At 34.5% G+C, this 27,794-nt stretch overlaps 1 pseudogene; it reads right to left on the bottom strand.

The window, feature by feature from the left end:
* Nucleotides 1-4,701: 4,701 nt before the first annotated feature.
* On the bottom strand, nucleotides 4,702-7,979 carry LOC128184902 (uncharacterized; annotated as a pseudogene).
* Nucleotides 7,980-27,794: the final 19,815 nt, after the last annotated feature.

Here is a 27,794-nt window from a genome sequence, read left to right on the forward strand (position 1 = left end):
TTAATTAGTCGTAATGGTTTGTATTCTTAAAAGAAATACTTTTCGTTGCTAATTCATTAATCAAAAATGTACAGAAATAAACACCCACTCAAAATGCATCCCCACCGTCTGATAAGATTGAGAAATTGATTTTAAATTTGAAAACTAGGGCCCAACATATCCATTTAAAAACTGATTTTGAAGCAAAATATATAGAAATGTATGAAGTGCTTTGTCGTTTTTTTGAAAGCCATATAAGAAAAAACCCATAATTTTGGATAAGACATATTTTGTGACCTCATTCAGTTGATTCAGAGGTTCATCACCCAATGCTAAAATTGTGTTTATTATTATCACATTCCCTTTCAGTTAGAGGTTTTAAAGAAGAAAGTGTGAAGCGTCATTCCCAATTCATCGCATGTCAATATATGTATTTAGATCCGCCTACTCAGTTAACCTTAAAATTGTAGTTTTTCCCCTTGAATTGTTCCTTTACCCTCTTTTTCATTTAGCCCCTCGTTGAAATGAGGTAGGTGAAAATTTTGAATGTTTGTAATACAAAACATCATAGCTAAAAATTCATCTTAGGTTTATATGCATATGAGTTGGCATTGTTTTAAGCACCTTTCACCCTCACATATTTCGGCTTGTTAAGAGTCAGTGAAACATTTGCCTTGCAATGTAAAGACATCAAGATCAAAGCCAACCTACTCATTCAAATCAATATACAAATTCCCCAGACAGATCAAATGGGGGTTTCCTCTGTTTTGGACATAACTCCACACCCTACATCTTCTATCAGCCCAATTGAAACTATTAAAAGTTGTTGAAGCCCTAGGGAAAAATTATCCCAAACCCCCCGCTTGTTAACACATTTAAACTCTAAACCGCTTACGAAATATCAGTTCCAGTCTGTGTTACAAAAATCTTTGGACTCTTTTGGGGCCCCTAGTCATTCCCATTGCTTTAGAATTTGGATGGCAACAGAGTTAGCTAAACTAGGCGCGTCAGAGTAAGAAATTAAGACCATGGGAAGATTGCGATCAGCATCTTATTTGAGTTACATTAGAACACATCAATAGCTCAATTTTAAACTAAACAAAAACTTATTTTAACCAGTTCTAAGTTTTGTAGGAGCACCTAGCATTTGGATCGTAGGATCTTCAATCCCCTTTAGGGCAGGCAATCACGCTGCGACATACAGACCTGGGGAAAGTAACCTCAACTTAACAGCTACAATCACCTGGCTGGGACGTAGGGGAATGTGTTGGGAAGAACTGGACAAGGCAATTTCAGAATATTTAGATCGGTATCCACCTCCTAATTTTTTCTATTATTTCACCTGGGTTCTAACGACTTGACAACATCAGAATTAACAGGCATACAGCTGATTCACAAAATACAGTGCAGTCTGTATCGCTACAACGTGCTACTGCCGAGTACCGAGTACCACACTAATATTTTCATTCATGTTGCAAAGATTATATTGGCAATGCGTCCTACCCTCAGCGGGGAAAAAGATTAACTCCAAAAGACTTAAAGTCAACAAAGCAATCAACAAGTTCATTGCTTCCGAAGTTGGTGGATGTTACATCAACCACGATTCAGCCAAAAAAATCTCAGAAATACAATTATTCAGACATGATGGTACACACTTGTCAAAAACAGGCTTGGAAATATACCTCAATAACTTACAATAATCTCTCCAAATGTTTTTAAACAAAAGCACCAAGTGTACCTTCCTTAGCTTGCCTGACATTGTCCCCATAAGCTTATCATTCCAATCCCTGGGTTTATCCCTCTAACTATTTTTAGAATCGGTAGGACAACAAAGTAGTGCCTTTAACCAAAATAGTTCCTATACTTGCAGAGTGTATATTTATTTCATGGGACATTTTAAATCAAAATGAATATACACTCTGCTAGAAAAGAAGATTTGCAATTTTAAAAGCAAGTGTCAAAATTGAAATATCATTTGAAGAAAATAGTTGAAATTGTTTGATGTACACCCTTTCCAAATTTGTGAAATTCCCTACTTTTACTTTCATTTTCAGAACTTTTCAATACAGACGCATTTTGCCGGAAAACGAATCTGACTCCACGAAATTTTAACAGGAAAGAGACAATTTGATGAGCTTTTATTCAAGAGGTCCCTCGTTGCTGAAAGAAAATTAGGGTCGAAGCTATGAACCCTAACGTTAACATTACCGCCTATGGAAAATGCATTAGTGGACTATACCCAACTACATGTTTATATTTTTTGTGGGGGGAAATAGCTTTATCCTGTGGCGGGGACTGCGGGATACTTTGGTGTATGTTGTGATCAAGTGGTCCAATAACCTGATTGTCTCCCCCACCCTGTCACAAGGCAAGGGGGCGTGTTCGGGATGTTATACTTAAGTGTTTATAAAATATATAACCCCAGATGTTGATATTAGTGGTCCATAGCCTGTTATTGCTGGCTCCACCTCGCACAAGCGGGGGAGGCCACAGTCTGGTAAATATGGTATAAACCAGGTGGCGCAGGAGACAGGGAGAAGGGCAGTCACTCATTCATCAGTCCAGAACGTGGTGACCGTTCGGATCGGGCACTTGTGCTTACACTCGGCCCCCTGAGTGCCTATAGTTGTCTTGGTACTCTTGTATGTATCCCCAGTCACTCACAAAAAAATTGCGGCCTTCTATTAACAATTTTGTTTTGTAAGGATAAAAAACTGTGTTTTGTTTAACTGTGCCTTAAGTAACAATAAATGTATTTCAACTAAACATGTGTTATTATTCAAAGCATGTATATGCATTTAAAGGTCTAGACCGTGTTTGTTTGTTGTTTGTGGCGGCCAGTTGCAAGGTGGCACCAGCCACGTCGGATAGAATCTCCCTGTTTCTTATAATTTATATTGCTGACGGAAATAATTAACAATTTCTATTTACTAACCATTTTTGAGTGTTAAGCTTCAAATGATGAGCAAGATACAGAGCTTTGTAGACAGATCTGAGACCTTTTTGTTTACATTTTAGATGCTAAATAAAAAATACCAAATTAAAAATTTTGCAAAATTGTGAGCTCTGTATTTTGCTTATAATTCTATGATTTACGCCGAAATTTTGGTTGATCATACATTAGAAATGTCTTGCTAAACATTAAACCTTGTACAAAATATGATATGCTGTAACTACTTTCTGGGGCCCCCTCTTTATACGATGATTCAGAATTATATGAATTTTACATTTATTTTGATACTTTTTCAGACATTAGTAAATAAAAACGACACCGTTAATACACTTTCTATAGTTTCCATAGTTCTGACACATTTTGTTTCAGGGATAATGGACCTGGTGTTACATGTATCACTACTCCTTAGAAAATATAACAGCATAAAATCATTTGTAGCCGGGTTTGTAGCCATTTGTTGTTTCGAATAAGATGAAAATAATGGGTGGGTCTTAGTAAAATACAGTGATATGCCTGTCGATACATTGACTTTTGTAGCTCTTTTACAAGTCACGTGACAGTAATTTTCATTCGAGTGTATTCATCAATCAAGTAAGTAAGGTTAAAAAGTCAATTTAAAAAGGGAATTTACGCCAGGTAAACAACAGTCGTTTATAATGGGGAAGACCAATCAATTTTTTGAATGTTTTTAAATTGAAGAATTGAGCGCTTTGAAGCACAATTTTATTCTTCACAACTATAGGTATCTATTTAATAAAATCTTCTTCCCATATAGTTCATTCCAGCAACTGGTGTAATATCGAACAATAAATATTATAATAAATTTTTAAAAAATAAAATACAATGTAACTAGTAAGTAGTTAAGGAGCAAAATGTACCTATCTGCTCTATTATACTGCAAATATTTTGATCGCTTTATAAAGTTGGGGGAAGGAGGGGGCAAAACGAAAATAAAGGAAATGGGAGGTTAATAGTGTACCCCTAACAAGAGTTTAGTTTTATATCTTGCATAAGATTTTCATTTTTTGAGGTAAAATGGTATTCCATAAAGGTACAACGTCAAAGATCAGTGTATGCAAAAATAAGAGTCAAATTCATGCTTTACAATAAATATTTTTTTGTAATTCTACCGAGGGGCCGTATGGTACAATATCCTTTGAACGCCCATATAAAGTAATTGTTGCTCAGGTGAGCGATGTGGCCCCATGGGCCTCTTGTTAATTTTGAAATACGTTTTACAAATAAACTAATCGCTATTTATTTTCCCCTTCAGATCTGTGGAATGGTCTTAATAGGGAGAACGTGTACAAAAACGTTCATTTCAAATAAATTTAATCCCAATTTGAACATTTTAATGGAATTAAGCGAAACATTTGCTATCTAATGAATATTAAGAGTTAAATAGTTTGGTCCCAATAATTCATAATAAAACGCAGCCAAAAGTCAACGATTAATCTATTTAATTTTACTTCCTCAACAAAGGACAACTTCCATTTCTCTTCGGAAAATTCTTTGAAATATTTATGAAGTGAAAGAAACTGGATGATATCGAAAGGTGGGCCCGTCAGAAAAGCTACATGCTTCCTGGCAGCTGTTTAGTGGGGTACATCTATCTGATAGCGCGATACTTACCGTTTTCTTTTAAGAACAAAACCACTTTTCGTATTCAAATCAAAACACAACAGTCACGAGTTAGAACTATGTATTTGTAAATTTATAAGGAACTTTTGAAGGATGCCTTTGTAATACAAAAGAACTTGTAGTTGTGTTACACATTGCTTTATTCAGTATGTTAAATGCGTCACATGTTAGAATAACATTATTATTGAAATAAATTATAATCAAATGACCTTGAGAAGGAAATAAATAAAAGAATTAAAAAATTCCGAAAGTCCGAAAAATTAAAATAATCAAACACTTTAGTCGACGTGTACAGAATACATTACACATAAATAGCAGCAAACATGATTAAGCACAGTTCCCGTAAAAAAAAAAATTGCAAAGGTTTAATAAAAGAATGCAGGTATTATACTTTTTTAAAAATAAAAGACTGAAAAAAACAATCAAAGCTAAACACATTTATATGAATGAACACTTAAACTTTATGAAATAAGATATCCCGAGAATGTTGTTAAGGGTACACCTTGGGTGTAATAGCCTTTGCCAGCAGCACATCTCACCCAGACGCTGTCTCCCTTCTGGAGTTTTAATACTACCATGTTAGTCCCTGTGTGGTATAATGCAGAAGTATAACAATACGCTCGAACTTTAGACACGCTGTTTAATACTATATCTATGGCAAGATGTTGTGTAGAGTATTCTACAGCAGTAATGTAGAAGACGTATGTTCCACTTATAGGCGAGGTGAACACCCCTGTGCTGGGGTTGTATCCGTTTCCGGTATTCGTGATGACCACATCAAATATCAAAGTCCCGCTATTCCAAGTGGAGCTTGACGATGTTACTGAAGCAGTGAAGGCTACTTCTTGGTTTGGATCTAGAAAAAGGATTGCAAAAATCACGTACATTCATGTTAATATCATATTTTTTTCCAATTTTTTTTTCAACTTGTCAATACATGGGGATATAACGAAAAAGCCAAATACATGTAAACATAATATTTCTCAGGATCTTATGTATTTAAAAAACAAATCCAATGTTCAAACGTATATGTACAAACCAAATCTTTTGTATAAGGTATGACATTTATGACAATTATATATATATATATATATATATATATATATATATATATATATATATATATATATATATATATATATATATATATATATATATATATATAATTATGTATATATATAACTGTACGTATTTTAACTATATAGGAAGAAAGCATTCTTTTTCCTCCAAATGTCTTTTTATCTGTTATATATACCAAAAAAAAATGAAGAAAGTATACAATAATTTCTAGCACAATAATCAGCATACAGAATACACGTCTTGTACAATTTTAGGTTGATTGATATATCACTGCTGCATGTAAATTTACATCCTCTCTTTGGAATTACTTAAGAAATGTTTACACATACCACATTTTGTTTGATTGTTTCGGAAAAGTTCCAAAGATGATACAGAAGCTGATAACCTCCACTGATCCGTTTTATACTGGTCAAGGTCAGCATTGAGACTCCTTGTCGTGTTTAGGATTTCATCTATTATTCAAAGTAATATTTAAAAAAAAACCAATTGCTTACGAGCACAAACTATATACATTTTTGTAATATATCATAAGCTCTTACTTAGTATTGATTTTTTAAAAATGCCTTTTACATACGAACTAATTTAATAAAATAAATTTGTTTTGCCCCGGACTACACGTATATAAAGTCTCGACGTCATTGAATGAATCGCGTCACGTGATTGCCTTATAAATTTCTTTACACGACAAGCGTCAAAATTTATATGGCACTTGGCGAAAGTAACGTTATTTGAGCTGATTTTTTTTTACACAAACCTTCAACAATACCTTTTGATTTTTAAGCCCCAAAATATTTAGAGTGACCCCCTTTGCCCGTAATATTACGATCCTACAATGGCATCAAGGGCCCAGGTTTGCACAGACTCGGCTCCGCCTTAATTTCCGTCATTATCAATTAAATCAATTGTTCACCTTTCCGATATGTCAACTTAAGCATGTATCATCAATAAAAATACAACCGTCATTTTTTTTATCAAGATGCAAACGTTTAGAGTGTTAAAAAGTAAAAGTAAAATAGAACGTTTGACTTAATCTAAATTAAATATTTAGTTAAATATTCAGATTAGAAATTTATCAAAGAAAAAAAAAAGAAAAAAAAAAGAAAAACATGTTGATTTAAATGCAAAGATAGGAATGACAGCTTCTTGAGATAGAGAATAATTAGGGTGCCTCAAATATTAAAACGGGCAAATTTTATCGGGCTACTATCATGGAACGAATTGACAAGTATTGTAAAAATATCTTTAGGTTTATAAGATTATACAATGCATTCAAGTACATGTCCAGCAAGCAGTTAGATTAACATTTGTTAAAATAAGTATATCATATGTAATTATCTCCAACCATTTAATGGACTATATAGAGACCAGCAAACCATAATTGACACAATATTACATCACTAATAAATAAATATGTTAGCTTAGCTCTGAGTTATGTTGTTCTATTGTAATTTATCAATACTGTCTGCGCAATATATCATTTTATTGAGAACAAATAGATTAAGTGAGACAACTATAATAATAGGATCTTGTCTGTGAATAAATGGGCAATATCAATATAATTATCACTAAAAAGAAAAAAAAGTTTTGAGAAAAATATTCAATTGAATTGAAATAGATACAAATAAATTTTCGTAAAATAATGCCTTGTGAAAATTTATTATTTAAAAAAAAGACACACTTACCTATAACTCTCGTGTGTCGGGTTTTCTGCTCAATCAGCGCTGCCGTTTGTTTTTGGTTTTTGTCTGCTATGTCTGATTTAATATGTTCCATTGAGTCATTGTGGTGCTGTAACATTTCAGCAGTTTCACGCATATTGGCGTTTATCTCAAACAGCGTTATTGACAAATATCGAACCTCAATTTTTACGTCGGTAAGGGTGTTCGAAAAGTCAGACAAGTTTTTATTTAAATGATCTATGTCGGCTTTTATGTGAACGCTGTTGTTTTTCAAAAAATCGTTTTCCGTTTTTAAAAGGTTTACCTCCTCCTTCAGCTTAGATATTTCATGATCAGTCGAAGTGTGAATCTTGCAAATCCTGTTTTCGGCTGCAGTGAGTTTTTCTTGTAATGTCAACATGTCTTTCATAAGCGCATGGACATTCTTGACCAAAGTTATTCTGATAATGGTTTCCTGGTTCAGAAGTTGTCTAAATACGTCCACATTTCTAGAATCCAACGTATCAAGATTGAGACTTGTTAAATTTTTTGTTTCATCATCTGTTAACATAGATATAGTGGAACTTTGAACTATGGCAATTAGCATCAACACAACGAGATCGACAGCAATCATCCTGGAAGATTGTGTTTATACAGAGAAATATCATTTTAGTTTATTTAGTATCTGAACAATGCGGGTTCTTGAAATTAATTTTGAATGTTCTTCAAATGAAGTAATTATATATTTAAAACTGGTGTTTTTGGGAGAAGTTTTAATTTGTTTATCACATGAATGGTAGTATTTGTAAAGAGATCATCAGAAATGACAATTACAAAAGTATTTCAGATCTAAAAACACACACCAAAAGTAGTTTCGTGATCATTTTTAAGTGTTTCAAGGTTGTTAATTTTGAAAACGTGAGCAAAATAATGAGTTTTTCACATGATGATACGTCAACAAAAGTAAAGTATTATTTTTCAAGTATTCACAAGATGATGAATAAAGTGACCTAGGGTTTGTATTGTATGTTGTGAAACATCGTAGTAGAAACTGTAATTTATTGACTGTTTTGACTTGAAGTAAATTGACCACATAAATTGAATGCTAACGAAATAGGTTTTTATTCAAACGCCATCGGTTTGTTACTCTTTGCATGGTATAACAAGATAAGTCTTTGCTATTCAGTCGACTGAGCATTAGCTAATATATGTTATTATATTAGCATTATATTAGCATTAGCTAATATATCCGAAAAGAAGATCAAATGCAGAACAATTTCAATATATGACCTTTTAGTAAATTTTAAAGCTGAACACTAATCGTAAAAGGATTGTTGGCGATATATCTCTTTGAACGCCGTTATCCATATAACCCCTATATAAACCGTGGACGTACATTTTGCATCACCGTGTTACCCATTCGCGATGAAATTATCAAAATGTAACGCAATTAGTCGACACAAGGAGCACACGTATATCAAATATACAGGTAAATGCTTTATTAACAAATATAAAATGCGACACCCGAAATCAAAAGGTTTAAATAAAGTTTAGACTGCCTTAGCGACTCTCCGTATTAAGCGACTTTCTGTCTTATGCGACCATATTTAGACACCCAACCTTTTTTTCTTTATGAAAACCTGGTATAAAGCGAACGTCTGCCTTACTTTACAAGCGACAGTCTTTTGCTGTGTAGACTGTTTTAAGGAGATTGGCATCTGAATTAATAGTACTGTCAATCATCTGAAAACCACTTGGACTTAAAGAGGGGACCTAAAATGTTCATTTATTTTATTTGTGACCTATGTCACATGGCATTTTAATAGAAATATGGGGCCCCAAACAGAAATGATAATTTTTCTGAAATAATTGCTGAAATTTGGCACGGATATTTATTTAAAGAAATTAAACAAATATTTATAGTTTGAACTATTATTTAATTATGATTTCAATACAGTATGAAGTTGAACACATGTAGTGACTATAAAACTAATATCTCAGTCAAATAAAAAAAATTGCTATCCTGGTGACTTTAAATGCCAGTAGATAACGAACTCAACAACAGATGTAAAGATTGTCACACAATTTTGGAGTTATCAAATTATAACACAAATAAAAAGTATAATAGTAATGTCACCTTTCCAAAACTTTGCATACAAATAGACATACATTATATTTTAATGTCCCATGCAAAAATGAAAAAAGGAGGGGTCACATCTAAAAAAATCTGAGATGAGGCATGAAATAAGCTAATTTTAGGCAAAAACTGGAGTAAATTGTTTCTTGACTTCTATGAAATATACCATTAACCTAATTATACAAAAAAATATCAATAGGAATATCAAAATATTGTTTAAATTTGTTTTTCAGAAAATCATGAAAATATGTTTTATACACAAACTCTCTGAGAGTTTAGTTAGTGCTGAAAATGAGGAAGCTAAAATCACGGTACTCTAAAAATATTGAGTTATGAAAATTGTTCATTTTGTTCTTGAAAACCTTCCGCCACAATATAAAATCCCCTACCAAACTCTGTAAAAATGAATTTAAAAACCACCCCACCATTTTATTAAATATGGTTTATTTTGCATTGTAATATATATATATATATATATATATATATATATATATATATATATATATATATATATATATATATATATATATATATATATATATATATACACACAAATGAAACTAATATATAATGCAGAATTTGCAAACTAGATGTGACCCAAAATGGCTACCCAAAATCTGAGGAGCAAACCTATTTTTAAAAGTGCTTTTTAAGCAAATTAAAATGGCGTCCCAAGCTCATAACCAGTTAGAATTGTTTCGTTTTGATAACCAATTAGAATATTTATCACCTTTCATAATAACAGTTATAATCATTAACTCTCATAAGTGAAGTTTTTTCAAGACTCCCGTTATATCTCTAATGACGACTTTAGTCGCAACTTTTATATTGGCGACCCAACAGTAATTGATATTCTTTGAACATCGGTTGTTAAGCTCTTACCTAGTAAACATACGTCACGGCCAAATTCATCCGGGCATGTACATGAGCAAGTTGAATCCACACATCGATATTTATTAAGAAGTTGCAGGCACGTAGCATCGTTTTTGAAAGTGGGGGGGCCAGACCCATCCAAAAAATCTTGACAAGCAAATAAAAAAGAAGAAAATTTAAAGTTTCCAAAAATCTTCAAAATCCTAATCCGTAGGGGGGGGGGGGGAGGGTAGACTTACCTATACTTCCAAAAAAAAAAATTTTCCCTACCAAAATTTTCTTCCCTCCAAATCATGAAATTCCTAATCCGTGGGTGGGGGGGGGGGGGGTAGGAAGAGGTAACTTCAATTTACTCCTCATTTCCTTATTTTCATATCAATTTTTTCCTTACTTCCAAAAAAGTGGGGGGGGGGGGGGCCAACTCCATTATAATTCATTTTTTTACATGTAAATTTTAAAAAATTTGTTGCTGCGAGAAAAAGTGGGGGGGGGGGGCCAGGCCCCCCCCCCCTGGCCCCCCCTGATGCTACGTGCCTGAGTTGTGAAACTAACAAGTGTGTAAAAAGATATTTGGGGGGGAGGGGTGCATAGTCAATAAACATACATGGCAAATTACGAGCCCGACATCGTACCTGTATTGTAAACAGAAGTTAAGGGGGAGATTAATAGATATGAAAACGTGATTGTGTAAAATTATGCATGGTTTAAGGAAACATTATAGATTGTTATGATACAGAAATGTAGTTAACATCATATCTAAATTGCCAGCCATTAATACAAAACAATGAAAGCATACTGCCAAAATCATTTAATATTTATTCGTTTGATGAGATATTGGCGCTTCTGATTGGTCGAAAAATTTCTTTGATACCTGCATCAATAAATTTTTTTGCCGGTGTAATGAAGAATAATGACCCCCGTAGAATAATGACCGGGGGTCATTTTTCTACGTAGAATAATGACCCCCCAGTCTTTGTTCTACGCCGAAAAATGACCCCCGGTCATTATTTTACGTAGAAAAATGACCCCTTTGCCTGAAGAATAAGTGTCATTTTCATAAAAATGAGCACACTCCACATGAAGAAAAGTGACCCCTGTAGAATAATGACCCCCTTGTAGATTAAAGTTTTTCAGTATATTTTTTTTTATTACTAGTATTTGTGAAATAGTCTTTACACTATTGTAGTTTTTACTGCTGCAGTTTACAGAAAGTAACAGAAATCATAATTCATATTCAAATAAACTTAAAGTGAAAGAAAGGGTATATCTTAGAAAATAAAAATCATTCCGTTATAACAAGATATTGACGTTTTGCATCGGGGTAAGGTTGTCATCTTAACAATTACATTTATATATATCTATAGTGTTCCGATAGGGCCACTTCGACCTAAGTTGCAAAGGCGATAGTGCGAAGGTGAAGGAGCAAAAGTGCGAAGATGCGACGATGAAGCGCGAAGATGTGATGCCTAAAGTGCGAATGTGCGAAGGCGTAGGAGCGATACTACTATCGCTCATTCTCAACTTGCACTCTGACCTTCGCATCTTCGCACTTTCGCCTTCGCCTTTTTTGATTGCATTCAGCAAGTCTCAGTCGATTACATAGATTTTAATACAGGCACCGTACTCGCCAAGGTTTTCCGATTAATCCATGTTATTATTGGTACGCATGCGCTAGGCCATCGCGCTTACTATGACTGTTTATAAATATTTTAATGTGTACATGTAACATATATGTTTACCAGTGCTGGCTATGCCTAATCATTATCTACTCCACACAAAATTTAATGTCCGGCACAATGTGTACATATGCACTTCTAGCCTCCTGTCACTTGTTGTTATTCTTTAGACTTTTGAAATCATAAGTCAGTTGGAGTTTTATGATATTTATTAAGCACTGTAATCGTATAGTTGTATAAAAGCAATATATAATCAATCTGCTATCAATCCAAAATCCATCTCCCAATTATTAATCAAATCATAAGTATATAAATCAGTAAAATAAAATAATCAATTGTTAGAACATCCTTTCGGGTCACGGTTCATAAGTGACTTATAACGGAGTCCATTGTTAAAGGTTAATTACAATTAAGAGTCTTGCATCCGTTGACCGCTTTCCAAAGTCCAATCATCATCGAGAGTTTTATTCTTCCTGGTCATTCCGCTAACACCACGAGTTCTAACTACGCAGTTGTCCCTCTCGGTCAATGACCTTTAACATTGTTCACTATACACTTATTTCGTATCGAGTGCACAACAAGCTAATGACTAATTAACGTAAAGCAGAACACAATCATAATATTATATTTCATATATATACGGCTATCTGGTTACATACGTCCCCCTAACAAAAGAAATATCCCCGAGGGAGATTTCTTTCGCCAGGTGCCCGGTGTGAGAAATGATCCTTCAAGCTCTTCTAGGTCAGATGAACTTCCTGGTGACATACCGGTCAGAACATCTATGTTAAGAGGTTGAATGAAGTGACCAATTTCCTATACCGGCTTGAGACACAATAATAGTCTTTCAACAAATATGTATACTTCACTCAATTGTTTAGCAATTCATGCAAAAGTCAGTAATAATCATATATACTTTTGACAACAATAGAAATTAATACAAAATAATCAAAATCAAATATAATTGCAATTAAATGCAATCAGAATTGTCCAATGTCCAAAGTTCCACACAGGTAACATATAAAGTCCATTATAAAATGTTTCTTCAAGCATAAGCGCCGCTAGAATTATAATAAAATACATAAGCATATATAAAGGTTACACAGTCCAGCGTACATAAAAGTTACACTAAAGTTATCGGTTTCACACAATTGCATCCATTTCGAATAATCGGAACGATAATCAAGAAAACGTTGTGTAATTCGGATTCGAAGAATTCCATTCGCAGTTATCAGCTCACCACATTTGATTTTAAATTTAACATTACATAATTATTTCAAAAACATTTTACATTTTTCACAAATTTTAACATATTGAATACACAACTTTCATAAGCACACCAACGGCACTTCCTGCGCGGATGGCGAGTTTGCTCCTCGCGGAACATCGACTGCGTTCCTCTATTTCTTAGACATCAACGCCCTTTCTGCAAGGTATTCGCGTGCCAAGTCCGGGTCCGGTCCATAGCGTTCAGGCCTCGGATAATCGGAGTTCCTATTCGCTCCGGTCAACTGGTATGCTAATTCTTCAGTGATTGGTCCAATAGCGTGAGCGTCTGCAATTGATCGTCGTGGTTTTCCATAACGGCGAGGTCTCTTTGGGGTTGTAGTGTCCTTTACTATGGGGTTCATTTCAATAGTCTCTTGAGAATTTCGTTGATCAGGATTAACACCAGACAAATTGTCTCTGCCAGAACTTTCCTCATCCCCGTCACCACCCCTTTTTCGACAACCCGACCAGCAACCACGGCACTTATATCCTAACTTTTTGATAGTTTTACGTTTCATGATACAAATTCCGAATACAATTATTATTGCCAAAATCAAAAATACATAAAACCAAAGACTTCCCACCCAAGGTAATGATTCCATAGGTTGTAGTTCAGTGCTTACTGGCAATTCCGCCATTAGTGTGTCCATAGGGAAAACTTTAATATCCTTTAATTTATCGGGAATCTTAATGTGTCCCATCCCCAGAAATTTGATGTTTAGGTGATCCCAAAGTGTGTGTGTGTTTATGCCATCAATAAAATTTTGAAAGGAGTCAAACATATTAAATTGACTTTCGCGATTATAGTAAGGAGGAAGTAATAATGAACCATGAAAACCAGAACAACCTGTCCAAACTCAAGATGTTTATCTTTACATTTATTATTTTACCAGTAATTTTAGATTTCTTACAACGACAAAGTTTTACGGTTTCTTTACATAATCGCGGGTTCCGATATTTCGAATATGTGTAATCTCCGTTTCGTCTGCGGTATTTCATTATCAGTCAAAATGTCAAAGGGACCACACTACTGTACCTATTCAAAAGCGAGCAATACATACAAAGCAAGTTTACTCATTATTATTTATATTTACAACACATTATACAATTGCTTTAAACGCTTCAGCCATGATAGCAAAACAATTTTCTACGTGCTGTTGTTTACTAACAGCTATATTCTTACGAGGTTTAAGGACTGGTTTACGCGGTTTGGGAAGTGGTTTATGGGTGAAACCTAGACCTACTTTAGAATTTATTTCACCAATTTCCATTTCCTCGTCTAAGGGCATAGCTGGGGTATTTAAAGGTATCTCATAATTTTGATCATGATATTCACTTTGTTCTGACTCAGGGTTCTCATCCGATTCCGACTCAACAGTCTGTTCATGCTCGTCCTTACTCGATCGACCATCCATGATCTGTTTAGCTCTTATGCGTCTCTGAAGTTCAGCTAAGGGTATATTTTCTTCGTCTGCGATGTACTAGCATAAACGCCTTGTGCTGTTCTTGAAGGGCGATTTTATGTTGATCTTCTCCTGCATATCTTCGACGAGGTTTCAGTAAAGTATCAAGAGGTAATACAACGTCTCTATTGTACATCAGGTAGTATGGGGAAAACTTTGAAGATTCATTCGGGTGAAATCGAATAGCTGCCAATGTTTGGTTAAGATGAATATCCCATGTTTGAGCATTGTCTGTTATCTTCTTAGCCATTACGTCATGAAGAGTGCGGTGGAATCTCTCTACCTTGCCGTTGCCTTGAGGACTGTAGTAAGATGTTGTGATGTGGTTAATGTTTAGTTCTTTCAAGGTTTCTTGTACCTTTTGATTTACATTCTCTGTTCCATTGTCTGTGAGAATTTGAAGAGGACAGCCATATCTGGGGTATATTTCTTCTAATATAAGGTGCACTATATTGTCAGCTGACTTGTCAGGAACGGGGAAGGCTTCCGGCCATCCCGAGTAAATGTCAATGAAAGAAACTATATACTTCTTTCCTGTCAGTGAAGTTGGATATGGTCCTGACAAATCGAGTCCTACCTTAGCCATTGGAAAAGGTGGTATATCTGTCTCTTGAAGTGGAGGTTGAGTTCTCTTATTGCTCCTCGTTTGGCATATTACGCATCCTTCTATATAAGAGTATAACCTCTTGTATAAGTTTGTCATATAATATTTTTGTCTGATTACATCATACGTTTTGTCCACTCCCATGTGTCCAAGTCCATCATAGTATTGTTGTACTACCAAAAGTTCTAACTCACGTGGTATATACAGACGCAGTCTCGGACCTTCGGAATCTCCATCTGAGAGATAGTACATTAAGCCATCTATTTCAAGAAACTTCTTCTCTTCGGTCGCTGTTGCTTTGCCTTTACTCAACCTATTCCTCAGCTTTTTAATCTGCTCATCATTTTGTTGGCTTTCCTTTATGTTTACTTCTTCCGGCAAGTCGATGAAAGGCTTGAGCAATTCGTCCTGCTGTTTAACTTCGCACCTGGCTAATCTTTTAGGTGAGAAAGCATTTGAGTTTAGTACGTTTACTTCAAAGAAATTGTCTTTAACATCCGGTTCATCACATTCAGATTTTTCTTCCGCTTCATCATCAGAGATAGTGGACGGTAACCTGGATAAAAGATCTGCACAGCAATTGAACCTTCCTTCTATGTACTCTACCTTGCAGTTATATCCAGCGATACTCAAAGCCCATAATTGAATCTTTTTATTTTGCATAGGGGATTCTAAAATATATTTGAGCGGTTTGTGATCTGTCCGTATAGTAAACTCAGCACTGTGAAGGTAATGGTCCAGCTTCTGGAGAGCGTAGTGGATTGCAAATGCCTCCTTTTCTATGGTTGACCATTTCACCTGGGTTTTACTCAGCTTGTGGGATAGATAGTATATCGGCTTATCTTCTCCTTCGTCAGTCTTTTGGGTGAGGCAAGCTCCTATACAATTGTCGCTGGCATCGGTATACAAGATGTATGGCTTATTAGTATCTGGATAAGCTAATAAAGGCACTTCTGTTAAACTCTCTTTAAGGAAGTCAAACGCTTCTTGACAGCATGATGTCCACTTGAATCTGGCATACTTCCTGGTTAAGTCGATCAATGGTTCCGCAATCTGTGAGAAATTTGGTATAAATCTTCTATAATAACTGCACATACCTATAAAACCACGGACTTCTCGAACTGTAGTGGGGGCTGGTAATTTCTTAATGGCTTCCACTTTATTCGGATCCGGTTTGACGCCATGTTCATTGATAATAAAACCAAGATATTCAGTCTGCTCTTTGAAGAAACTACACTTCTTTAACTTCAGTTTTAGTCCATGTGTCCTTAGACGATCAAACACTTCCTGGATATGATGGAGGTGATCTTCCGGTGTTTCTGAGAATATGAGTATATCGTCCAGGTATGCGATAGCAAACTCCTCTTGTCCTTGTAGAACGATGTTCATGAGTTCTTGGAAGACTGCTGGGGCATTACTTAATCCAAATGGCATCCTATTAAATTGAAACAATCCCTTGTGGCATGCAAAAGCTGTTTTTTTTTACTTGATTCTTCTAATTTTACCTGCCAATATCCACTCTTTAAATCTAGTGCAGTGAAGTACCTGGCCTTACCGAGCAAACAAAGAATGTCATCAATCAATGGTAATGGGAATGATACTGGCCTTACTATCTTGTTTAAACTTTGAAAGTCTACGCACATCCGGTCTGATCCGTCCTTCTTCTTTACTACTACCAGAGGAAATGACCAAGGTGACTGTGATCTTTCAATAATCCTTGCGCTCATCATCTCCTTTATGGCCTTGTCGATTATCTGTCTTTTATTGAGGGGAACCCGATATGGTCTGTTCCTTATTGGGTGATGATCTCCAGTTTCTATCTTCATTTTGACAGTGTCGGTCACTCCAAGGTCGCTGTCCTTTTTAGCAAATAAGTCATTGTTTTTCCTCACAAGTCTTTGGATGGAGAGTTCGAATCTTTCAGGCACATCAATCTTTTCTTCATTGTCCTGTTGGGTTTGGATTTCTGAAATTTCTTTTGGTCCTAATGCGGTGACACGTCCTACTATGTAGCCTTTAGGGATTTTGTAACTTTTGTTGGTTTGATTAACGAAGATCATGGGGATTTTTCTGTCTCTTCGGACAACACAAACTGAGTCTTTTAAATATAGTCCTGGGTCCTCCATAATACAATTATTGTCTATACTGTTCACTTCCACTAAGTCTTTTTCTTCAAGGGGGAAATTATTGTTTACTTTTCCATAAAATACAGTCACAGTATTTGGTTTCACCATAAGTTTCTTGGGTGTTCTTACGATCGGTGAAATGTGTAGATCCTCCTTTAATTCAGCATAAGCCCTGCCATCAATGCGCATGAGTCCAAGATCAAAGTAAAAACGAACATTGTTTTTCTTGAGCCAATCACGACCGAGAATCAGGTTTCGGTTGAGTCCCCTTGTCACAAAAAGTTTATGGTCTAAAGTTAACCCTGCAATCTTAAATGAAATATTTACATACCCTAACGCAATTAAAGAATTACCATTTGCTGCTTGAAGACAAGGAATATCATTTTTACACAATCTGGGGCGGGGGAACAAATTATCATACATTTTTTTTACTAATCAAAGATACGGCCGCGCCAGTATCTACTAACGCTCTGAATTTATTTTTACCAATTTTTAATAAACAGCTACTGGGGTTGTTTGTAAAGTTAATTTCAAATGTAGGTTTTTTATGGACGTTCCTCCTTCGGGCTTCAACGAAGGAAGAACATCTTAGTTTTCCTGATTTTGTTTATCAAAAGTGGCGCGACGGGTCCAGATTTTGGGTGATCTCCTATCATTTTGGTCTTTAAAATCACGTGATCGATCTTGACGATCAGCTGACCTACCTCTGTTTTGCTGCGTTCTGGAAAACCTGCGTTTGCTCCAGCAATCTGCACGCAAATGTCCTATTCTACCACAATTCCAACACTCAATCGGTGGGCGGGGGCTTTGCTCAACATAATGCACAGACTGGGTATTATGAAGTCGTTTATTTAATTGAGGGCGGGGCCTAACCTGGGGTTTATTTAGTGGACAGAATCTGGCCCTATGACCAATTTTCATACACTTAAAACACCCTTTGTTCCTCGTGTGGTCAACCTCCATGGGTTCTTCCTGTCTATTGTCTGTCGAGGACAAGTTAACCAATCTTTCACTTAATAAAGGCGTTGTACTGTCAAACCTTGAAACAGTCTGTCTATTGTCATTCGGCGTAGTACTTGTTATACTTGACCCCCTTATAGCTAGCCTTTGTCTTAAATTTTGCTCGCGCATTGCTACCTGAATTGCTGACTCCAAGTCTTTGGGATTTTCTCTAAGGATTTTCATCCTGAGATAGTCAAAGGTCAGACCGTCACAGAATATGTCTACAAGTTGTTGTTGGACTAAGGGATCTTTTAATTTGTCTTTACTATACGCGTCTTCCGCGATTTGCAACAACCGTTCTGCGAATAACTGTACACTTTCGTTTGAATTTTGCCGCGTCCTGCGCATAACTGCTAACGCGTGTTGTGAGTCGGTAATCTCCGCGAATCTGTTTTTTAAGGATTCTTTTCTTCCGACGCGTCTGTTTCGTCCAAATATCTTTTGATAAAATCCCCTACCGAACCTTTACTCGTAATATACGCGAGCATGGGGATTTCATGACCCTGTTTCCCAGACAATAAACCATATTTTTCAATTTCCTTTATCCACTGCTTGAATTTACTAGCATCTCCTTCGAAAGGAGTTATCACAGAAGATAGGGGCACTGAAAGCGCGGATGTTATAGCTTTAACCTGACCAATGAAAAAATCTTTATCATCATCCTGATTCGGGACTCGGTGTCGAGGTTCATTAGTTTCATACAACCTTGCATCAAATATGTGTCAGTTTGTTTTTCAAAAGTGTTTTGTTTTACCTGTTCTTGTTCTGAGAATTTATGACCTGTTTCATGCCCTTCCTTTTCTTTACTTTGACCCAACCCCACAAATTGTGTTTCCAATTATTCCATTTGGTTTATAAATTCTTTTCTATCATAACCATTTCCAGTTGCCATATAGGTTGCTGATCAGAGTTATTTACTTTGAGATAGTGAACAGAGATATTGAGAAAAAGTTCTTACCTTAACAGTTCAGTTTTTCTTTAGCACTTCGTTTTATCCTGGTCACTGGCACCATAAAAGTCTATGTGATCCTTCTGTTGTTATTCTTTAGACTTTTGAAATCATAAGTCAGTTGGAGTTTTATGATATTTATTAAGCACTGTAATCGTATAGTGGTATAAAAGCAATATATCATCAATCTGCTATCAATCCAAAATCCATCTCCTAATTATTAATCAAATCATAAGTATATAAATCAGTAAAATAAAATAATCAATTGTTAGAACATCCTTTCGGGTCACAGTTCATAAGTGACTTATAACGGAGTCCATTGTTAAAGGTTAATTACAATTAAGAGTCTTGCATCCGTTGACCGCTTTCCAAAGTCCAATCATCATCGAGAGTTTTATTCTTCCTGGTCATTCCGCTAACACCACGAGTTCTAACTACGCAGTTGTCCCTCTCGGTCAATGACCTTTAACATTGTTCACTATACACTTATTTCGTATCGAGTGCACAACAAGCTAATGACTAATTAACGTAAAGCAGAACACAATCATAATATTATATTTCATATATATACGGCTATCTGGTTACACACTTACGAGCCGTCTGTTTACCGTGGACCGACACAGTAACATTCTAATTTCACTATGCGACACCCCTTGCTCATGCATGGATCTAGAGGGGGAGAGGGGGTCCGCCCCCCGGAAAATTCAATATCATTAACTTTACGCAGTAAAACGGGAGAGGGAGTCCGGACCCTATCCCCCTGGATAATTTATTTCTATTAATTTTATTTAAAAAAATCCAAAATATGCCTCGGAACCCTTTAAACGATGGAGAGCTCCGCAATTATAAAACATATGTAATCCCAGATTACAAAGCTCACCGAGACGAGGCATCACCTTTATGAGGCATCGCCTTTATGAAACCACCTTTATCATATTATATGAAAACCATCCTTTATGATCTTGGATATTCATGGATTCTGTTTTGAAACAATATCGTATGTTATCTGTTAAAAAATTGTATGATAATCATATGTTCATATGTTAATCAATACAATAATAAATCAAAGTACTGAAGTACTGACGGGAAATGATTTTATCGATTATTATTTATAATAAAAACAACGATATGATATTTTGCATGACAAGCTGTTCCTTATATGTATTTGAATTACGCACATTTTTTAAATATGAATTCTCACAAAATCAACGATACGTTATTTTGCATGACAAGCTGGCCACTATTTGTATTTGAATTACGCTCATTTTTTAAAATATGAATTCTCACGCAGGAATTGCGTGAAATGTATGAATCATGTTGTGTAATATTCAAAGAATTATTCCATCAAACTACGTATCAATAATCAAAATAGTTATGAGAAACTGTATGGGCCCAAGCAAAATTGAACTATAGTCTCGTTAAGCCAGACTCAGCTGTTTCCGTTAATCTCCGACAAGCAAGAGAGACTCTCTGCTTGTCGGAGATTTACGGAGACAGCCGAGCGTCTGACTGAACGAGACTATATTGAACTCTAGCGTAGGAATACATAAAATGAACGACTTCAAAAAATATCTAAATTATCCGTACCATTTAAAATCTGACTTTTTACGAGGAATCTATAAATCAATTTCCTTGAAAAACAATGCTTAATAACTCATTACATCGAATAATTTATCGATTGGAACTATATGTTGTCAGCGGTGTATTGATTTGTGCTTAGGTCTAAACACTGTTTCACTTTCGGTTTGCCCGAGTAACTGCATAGGAGAGTTGATTAAATCAACTCCCAAAAATTAAAATTGCATCCTATCAAACTTACAATATATATAATATATTACCATAAAATACCGTAAAAAATTGTGATATGATATTGTAACGTATGAAATGGCATTGTAATGTGTTATACATTATGATTGTATTTGATCAAATAATATAATATCATAAAACATAATACAATACAGTATTATATGAAACAATATCATATTGCAATAATACATCATAACATTGAAACATATGATATTATATTGTATAATTAAGCATTGAATCATTATTTTTTGAAAGATGTGGTCTCATAACTGCAACGGTGTGTGCATACAAATTGTATAACGCGCGCTAGCGCGTTATGAAAATTTGTTTGCACTCATCGTTGAAGTTATAAGACCTCATCTTTCAAAAAATAATGAATCAATGCTTATATTTACTTTTTTGAAACATGTATTTCCTTCCCGCAAATATGATTTTTTTTTTTTAAAAAGCGTCTTATTCAACGATAATGCGAAATTAACGGAATGGCCACTGGAACAGCCGAAATATGCTGACATATATAGTGCACAGCGTTTTAAATTCTAATAACACAATTTTATTTTTCTTTCTGTAATTTAATGAATTTACTCTTGGTAAACTAAGAAATTAATCAATTGAATACATAATATATTTACATCAATAAAATATTTATCAGCGTAAGTATAATATCAGGTCGTTATCCGGTTTGAAGTCGCGAGAAGAGTCAGTTCTTGTTCTTCGAGAAATACTGAAGGAATACTAAATGTATTCATACGCACCAGATTTGGTGATTGCGTCTTCTGTGTTGTGCAAAAATATCACTCAAATCAACCAATGCAATTTAATAGAGGGAAGAAAGTGAATGTAAATATTATAGTATGATATATTGCAATATCATATGTAATAGTATCATGTGATTAAATAATTTTTTTTTTGTATGTATTTATTAAACACAGTACATTTTGATTCGAGATAATACCTCCGCAGAGGCTCTCTATATATACATCACCTGGGGTGCCAGGGGCCCCCTGGATCAGTAATGCTAATCAGCGATATAAATGAATCAATATTTATAATTGTATTTTTAAGCGTAAATAGACTTAGATATGAAATAACAATTGATATAATATTCGTATCAATATTGTATATACATTTGTAGAGCATTTATATATAATGTATAAGGTATTTGTTTTCTTCAATATGTATAATTGTATTTTTTTTAAAGCGTAATTAGACATAAATATGAAATAACACACTTTGATACAAGTAATAGTAAAGTAAAATGAGAGTACTATTCGGGGAGGTATCAATTGATATAATATTCATACAATAGATATACAATCGGAACATAAAGTAAATGCAATGCGGCAGGACTAACAACAGCATCACAGTCCAACATTGCCTACCGCATATATGTGAAGAGGGACAGGTCTCCCTCTTGTATATTGCAATAGTACATTAATAAAGTTCATAATATTTCATTTATCATGTACTATTTGATATTTTTTCAAGAATGCTGAAGTTTAACTTTACACATTTTGATTTTTTTACAGTAAGATACAATTGCATTAGCGCATTTTTTAAAAAACAACGCATATCTTCATATGACACATGTGCGTTTAAGATTCTACGTTTCATTTTATATTTGTAAATTTTGCATGCAATGAATGACAAAGTGTTGTCTAAGATAAGAGTATATTTGTTGCTCGTGAAAATAAAACCAATGACAATCAATTTCCATGTAACATCAATATTTAGTATCAGAGAAATTTTCCGCCAAAGTGGCATTGTCAAGTCACACTCGTAGATTAAATGTTTTATATTTTCTGGCGTATTGCAATTATTACAGTTCCCATTAATGTTTTTATCCCATTTACTAACCGATAGATTCGTGGTCAACAAGTTGTGAAGTAATTTATAATTAAACTCTGATACAGATTTATCAAATAATGATCGAATCTTGTTCTCGTAGATTACATTAAAGTAGTACTTGTCTATTTGGAATTCCTTACACCATATATTTTCCATAATAGGTTTTTGGGATTTCTTGTTTATAAGAATTTTGTAGAAAAATTTATACTTTTTATTTGAAGTATCTTCTAGCTTTCCTTCAAAATAGAAATGTGAGTTAGTGAGCGAATTCGTGAAATTTATGGTTTGTAAATCTATTCATGAAAGGTGCAACTTTATTGCATTTTTAACTATAAAGTACTCACATAAAAAATTGCTTGTTGATGCCAAGCATTCTTTTATGTCGTTTATTGTTTTGAAGCCATTCTCATTAAAGAGGTCTTTTACTAGTAATAAACCACCTTTTGTCCAACTTGAAAAAAATATAGATTTACCCTTAAAACATATGTTTTTATTGAACCAGATATTTTGATTAGCAAAATTGGTTAATGAAATATCTTTGCATTCGTTAAAGGCCACAAGGACCTCTTTATAGAACACAGGAAGGGAGTTTAATTTAAATTCTTCGTATTTTGTAATGCTTGAATTGATCAAAAATGGAATATCGATATTATGTTTTACTACACAAGCGTTTAAGAGTGAAGATAGACTACTTCTATTTTGAATAATTTTCGAAACCCAAGAAGCTTTTATAGCTTTGAGTTTTGATTCAAAGTCTGTAATACCAATGCCGCCTTCATTTATGTTTCTAATTAAGGTGTTACGCTTGATGCGCTCTCGGTTACCCCAAAGAAAGGAGAAAATTATTTTATTTATACTCTTTATGAAGGATTGTTCAGGGTTTTCTAAAATAGTAGCCGTGTACAAGACCTTGGAGATTTAAAGAGAATTAATAAGCTGGCATTTTCCAAAAATAGTTAATTTTCTACTTCGCCAAGAGTCAAGTATTTTTTCAAATTCCTTAAGTTTACATAACCAGTTTCTTTCATTATTTTCGGTTTTATTATGCCCCATATATATACCCAGACATTTAATTGTTTCAAAATTAATTTTTATACCTTTAAGAGTTGTTTCGCCTTCCATAGTATGTTTAAGCGCCCCTAAAGGAATACATTCCGTCTTTGATAAATTCAACTTTGTTCCTGATACAGATCCAAAGTTTTCAATAATTTTGACAACATGTTCAAGGGATTCTATGTCCTTAACAGGGAAAGTACTATCATCTGCATGTTGTATGCATTTAATTTCATTTCGTGTGTTGCTTATTTTAAATCCATTAACACTATCAGAATTATTAATTCTTGTTGATAAAATTTCCATTACAAATAGAAATAAAATGGCTGAGACAGGACATCCTTGTCTAATACCTCTATACATATGACATTTTCTAGAGATCCAACCATTGTTTTTTATATAGAAATAAGGATTTGTATACAAAATTTTGATCCATTTAACAAAATTGTCGCCGAAATTAAATTTCATCATTGACTGCAACAGAAACTCCCATTCAACAGAATCGAATGCCTTCTGAAAGTCAGCAAATAAGAGGATTCCTGATTCATTGCTTTTTTCCCAATAATCAAAAATATCTAAAATAAGTCTAGTATTTGTTCCTATATAACGTCCTTTAATATATCCAGACTGATCGGGGTTTATTAATTTGTCTATAATTTTTTTTAAACGTCGAGAAAAAACACAAGCAATAATTTTGTAATCACAATTTGTTAAACTTATGGGACGATAGTTTTGAAGTTCATCTAGTTTTCCTTTCTTATGAATCAAAGACAAAACAGAGCATTTTTGCGTATTTGTTAGTTCTTATCCTCAAAAGATTTTATTAGCGCATCGAACATGTATTGCTTTAGGTGTTTCCAAAACATTTTATAGAACTCAACAGGCAAGCCGTCAAGTCCGGGAGATTTATTGATCGGCAAGACCGTCTCCGAGTCTCCACAGTGGCGTCTTGAGGCCGAATCTGTGATGGAGGAGATCATCGATGCAAAAGTGAGCCAGCTTTCGGAAATGAAGAAGCTGCTTTCATCGTCTAAACCCAGCGTCATCTTTGCGCACTCCGTTTATGACCGGTACTGGGGCTCCGGATTAGACGCGGATAAAACTCTACATACCAATCCTGATGCCTGGCCTGGCAGAAACGTCCTTGGAAAAATTATCAAGCAATGTGCTGAAAAATGCAGAGCTATAACGCGCGCGTGGTCACAACCCCGGCATCAGCGCAAGACACGCCAGAATGAGATTGACAGCTACTGAGGGTAAATGTTATCAGATTTATTGTGATTAAATAATTAATAAATAATACAATATAATATTATACAATATTGTATCATAATAATCAATACTATACCTAACAATATCATGATACAACATCATATCATAAAATATAAAAAAAATTGATACAATATTTTATCGTATCATATAACGTTTTACAATATAACATATGGTATTATATTGTATCTTATTAAACAATAGTGTTTCAAATCATACTATATTCATGGAGATCAGGCTCTGCATCTAAAGCAACCTCTGCGTTTCATTTATAATATACATGTAGTTAAATCAACTATGCAAGCTATCATCTATAAAACATGTGACCTGTTCTAAAAAACTTAACCTCATCAAGAATCATAAACCTATGGCTCTGATTCAGCATTCAAGCCTGTCAGGTGCATCAATATCATAAGACGCACCATCCATGCATGATTGGTGAAGATAGGACCCGTAATAACTAAGATATCATCATCAGAGGGCACCAGCAATTAAAACTTTCACCTCCTCCAGCATCTCTTGTTTACTCAGGGTTTGAGTTCTCAAATTTGGATTGTCATACAGTTCAAAGTCATTAGTAAAATTTGTTCTAAACACTAAAATTATTTATGAAATGAACTATTATTAACGAACCATTCGATATTTTTACTATATTATGGAATTAGGCTCAAACAAAGTTGGACTTTTACCAAAACAGAGGAAATTCGGACTAAAATTTTCAGATTTTGTTTTTCACTGAAATATTTTTGTTAGTACTGTAATATTCAAAGTTAAGATTTTATTTGTTAGTCAACATAATTTTGCATATTTTACGTTGTTTTTATCTCACTTTTTCGTTTAGATATTTGAATGGCACCCACTACAAAAATATTGAAAAATGCTTAAAAACGATAAAAGACACCATATCTCAAAATTTTGATCATTGACCTCATATAACTTTTATGCCTGCAGAGTAAGGTCAATATACCTAGTTTAATGTTATAAACTAGTTTAATTCATTCATTTTTTTGTAAAATTGAATCAAAAAAGGGTAGGAATTTGAAAAATGATAGAGGAAATTCGAACTGGAATATTCATAAATATTGTGAATGAAAACTTAATGCTTTGTGTCTGTTTAGGGTCACTGCCATTCATAAACTGTATTTTATTTTTAAAAGAGTTTAGCAATTTGTATTATTTTCACAATTGAGAAAATTTCAATCATAGTGTAAAATTTTTGGGGACTTTTCTTAAATTTTCAAAAAATATTCAATGGCCATTATCTCAAAAAGTAGGTCATTGACCTACTTTTGTGAAAGTGAAAAATAGCACTACCATGATAGGTCTTTAACACACAATAAATGGTTTTTTATTATCATCAGTGGAATTTTTTTTCATCCTGAGTAAACGTATACCTTAATAGTGACATGACTCATGAAGACAGCTGTGTTGCGTTCACACCCTGACCCAAACACAAGTGGCTTTTAATGAAAACATAAATAGAGAGAGAACATTATAAATTGAATTTGCTTTCCATTAGTCTTAATAGTAATATTGTTACGGGGTTCGTTTTGCTTGAAGTAAAACAAGTTTCTGTGTTTATGGATTTATTGGAAGTCTATCAATTTGAAAACAGCAAAAATGCGTCAGCACAGGATTGAATCATATGTAAACAAAAATAATAATAGCTGATGCCTTATTCAGGCTAAGCAGTTGTAAACTGAATAGTCGCAGCCTTATTCAGGCTAATCGACCATGCCTTATTCAGGACTTCATTTGTTCCTTATTCAGGAAACTTGAGCTCTTATCCAGAACCAAGCAAAGCAAAGAATAATCAAACATCATGATAATCAACATTTATATAGACAATGATCACGTGACAAATATAAAGCGACATCTATACAATTTCACAAAATACACAATGAAAGGGCGATAATCACATTTACATTGATAATAAAAATCTTTTATTGTTTATAAAAGATAAAGTCCGTAACATAACCCACGCCTCTTGTAGATTCGTCCCGAATCGCGTAAACAAAGTCAAATAAAATGTTCACTATTCACTAAATTGTCACTCAAACTCCGTCCACTCGGTTTCAGATACGCGTCGTTTACGAACGATAACTCCATTGCACTGGGTGGTAACATCACAACGGCTCGCGATTTCCGTATTGCACTGTACGGCGGCATCCTTACACTGGTTAACAGCATCCGTCTGGCATCCAACGTTTCTGGCGGTTTGATCGCATCGCGGCGCAACAGAAGTTTTATGTTGATCTACAGGGGGAACAACATCCGTGGATATAACGGACATCAAACTGTCAGTGTTGTTATTCTTGTCGCGCAATGATCCGGTCGCAGTCGGCTTGTCCTTCTTAGGGTTGAATACAGGCATAGGCTGAGTGCGGCGCCGGGTAGTACAGTCATCC

This window comes from Crassostrea angulata, chromosome 5 (assembly GCF_025612915.1).
Source record: "Crassostrea angulata isolate pt1a10 chromosome 5, ASM2561291v2, whole genome shotgun sequence".
Classification (NCBI taxonomy): Eukaryota; Metazoa; Mollusca; class Bivalvia; order Ostreida; family Ostreidae; genus Magallana; species Magallana angulata.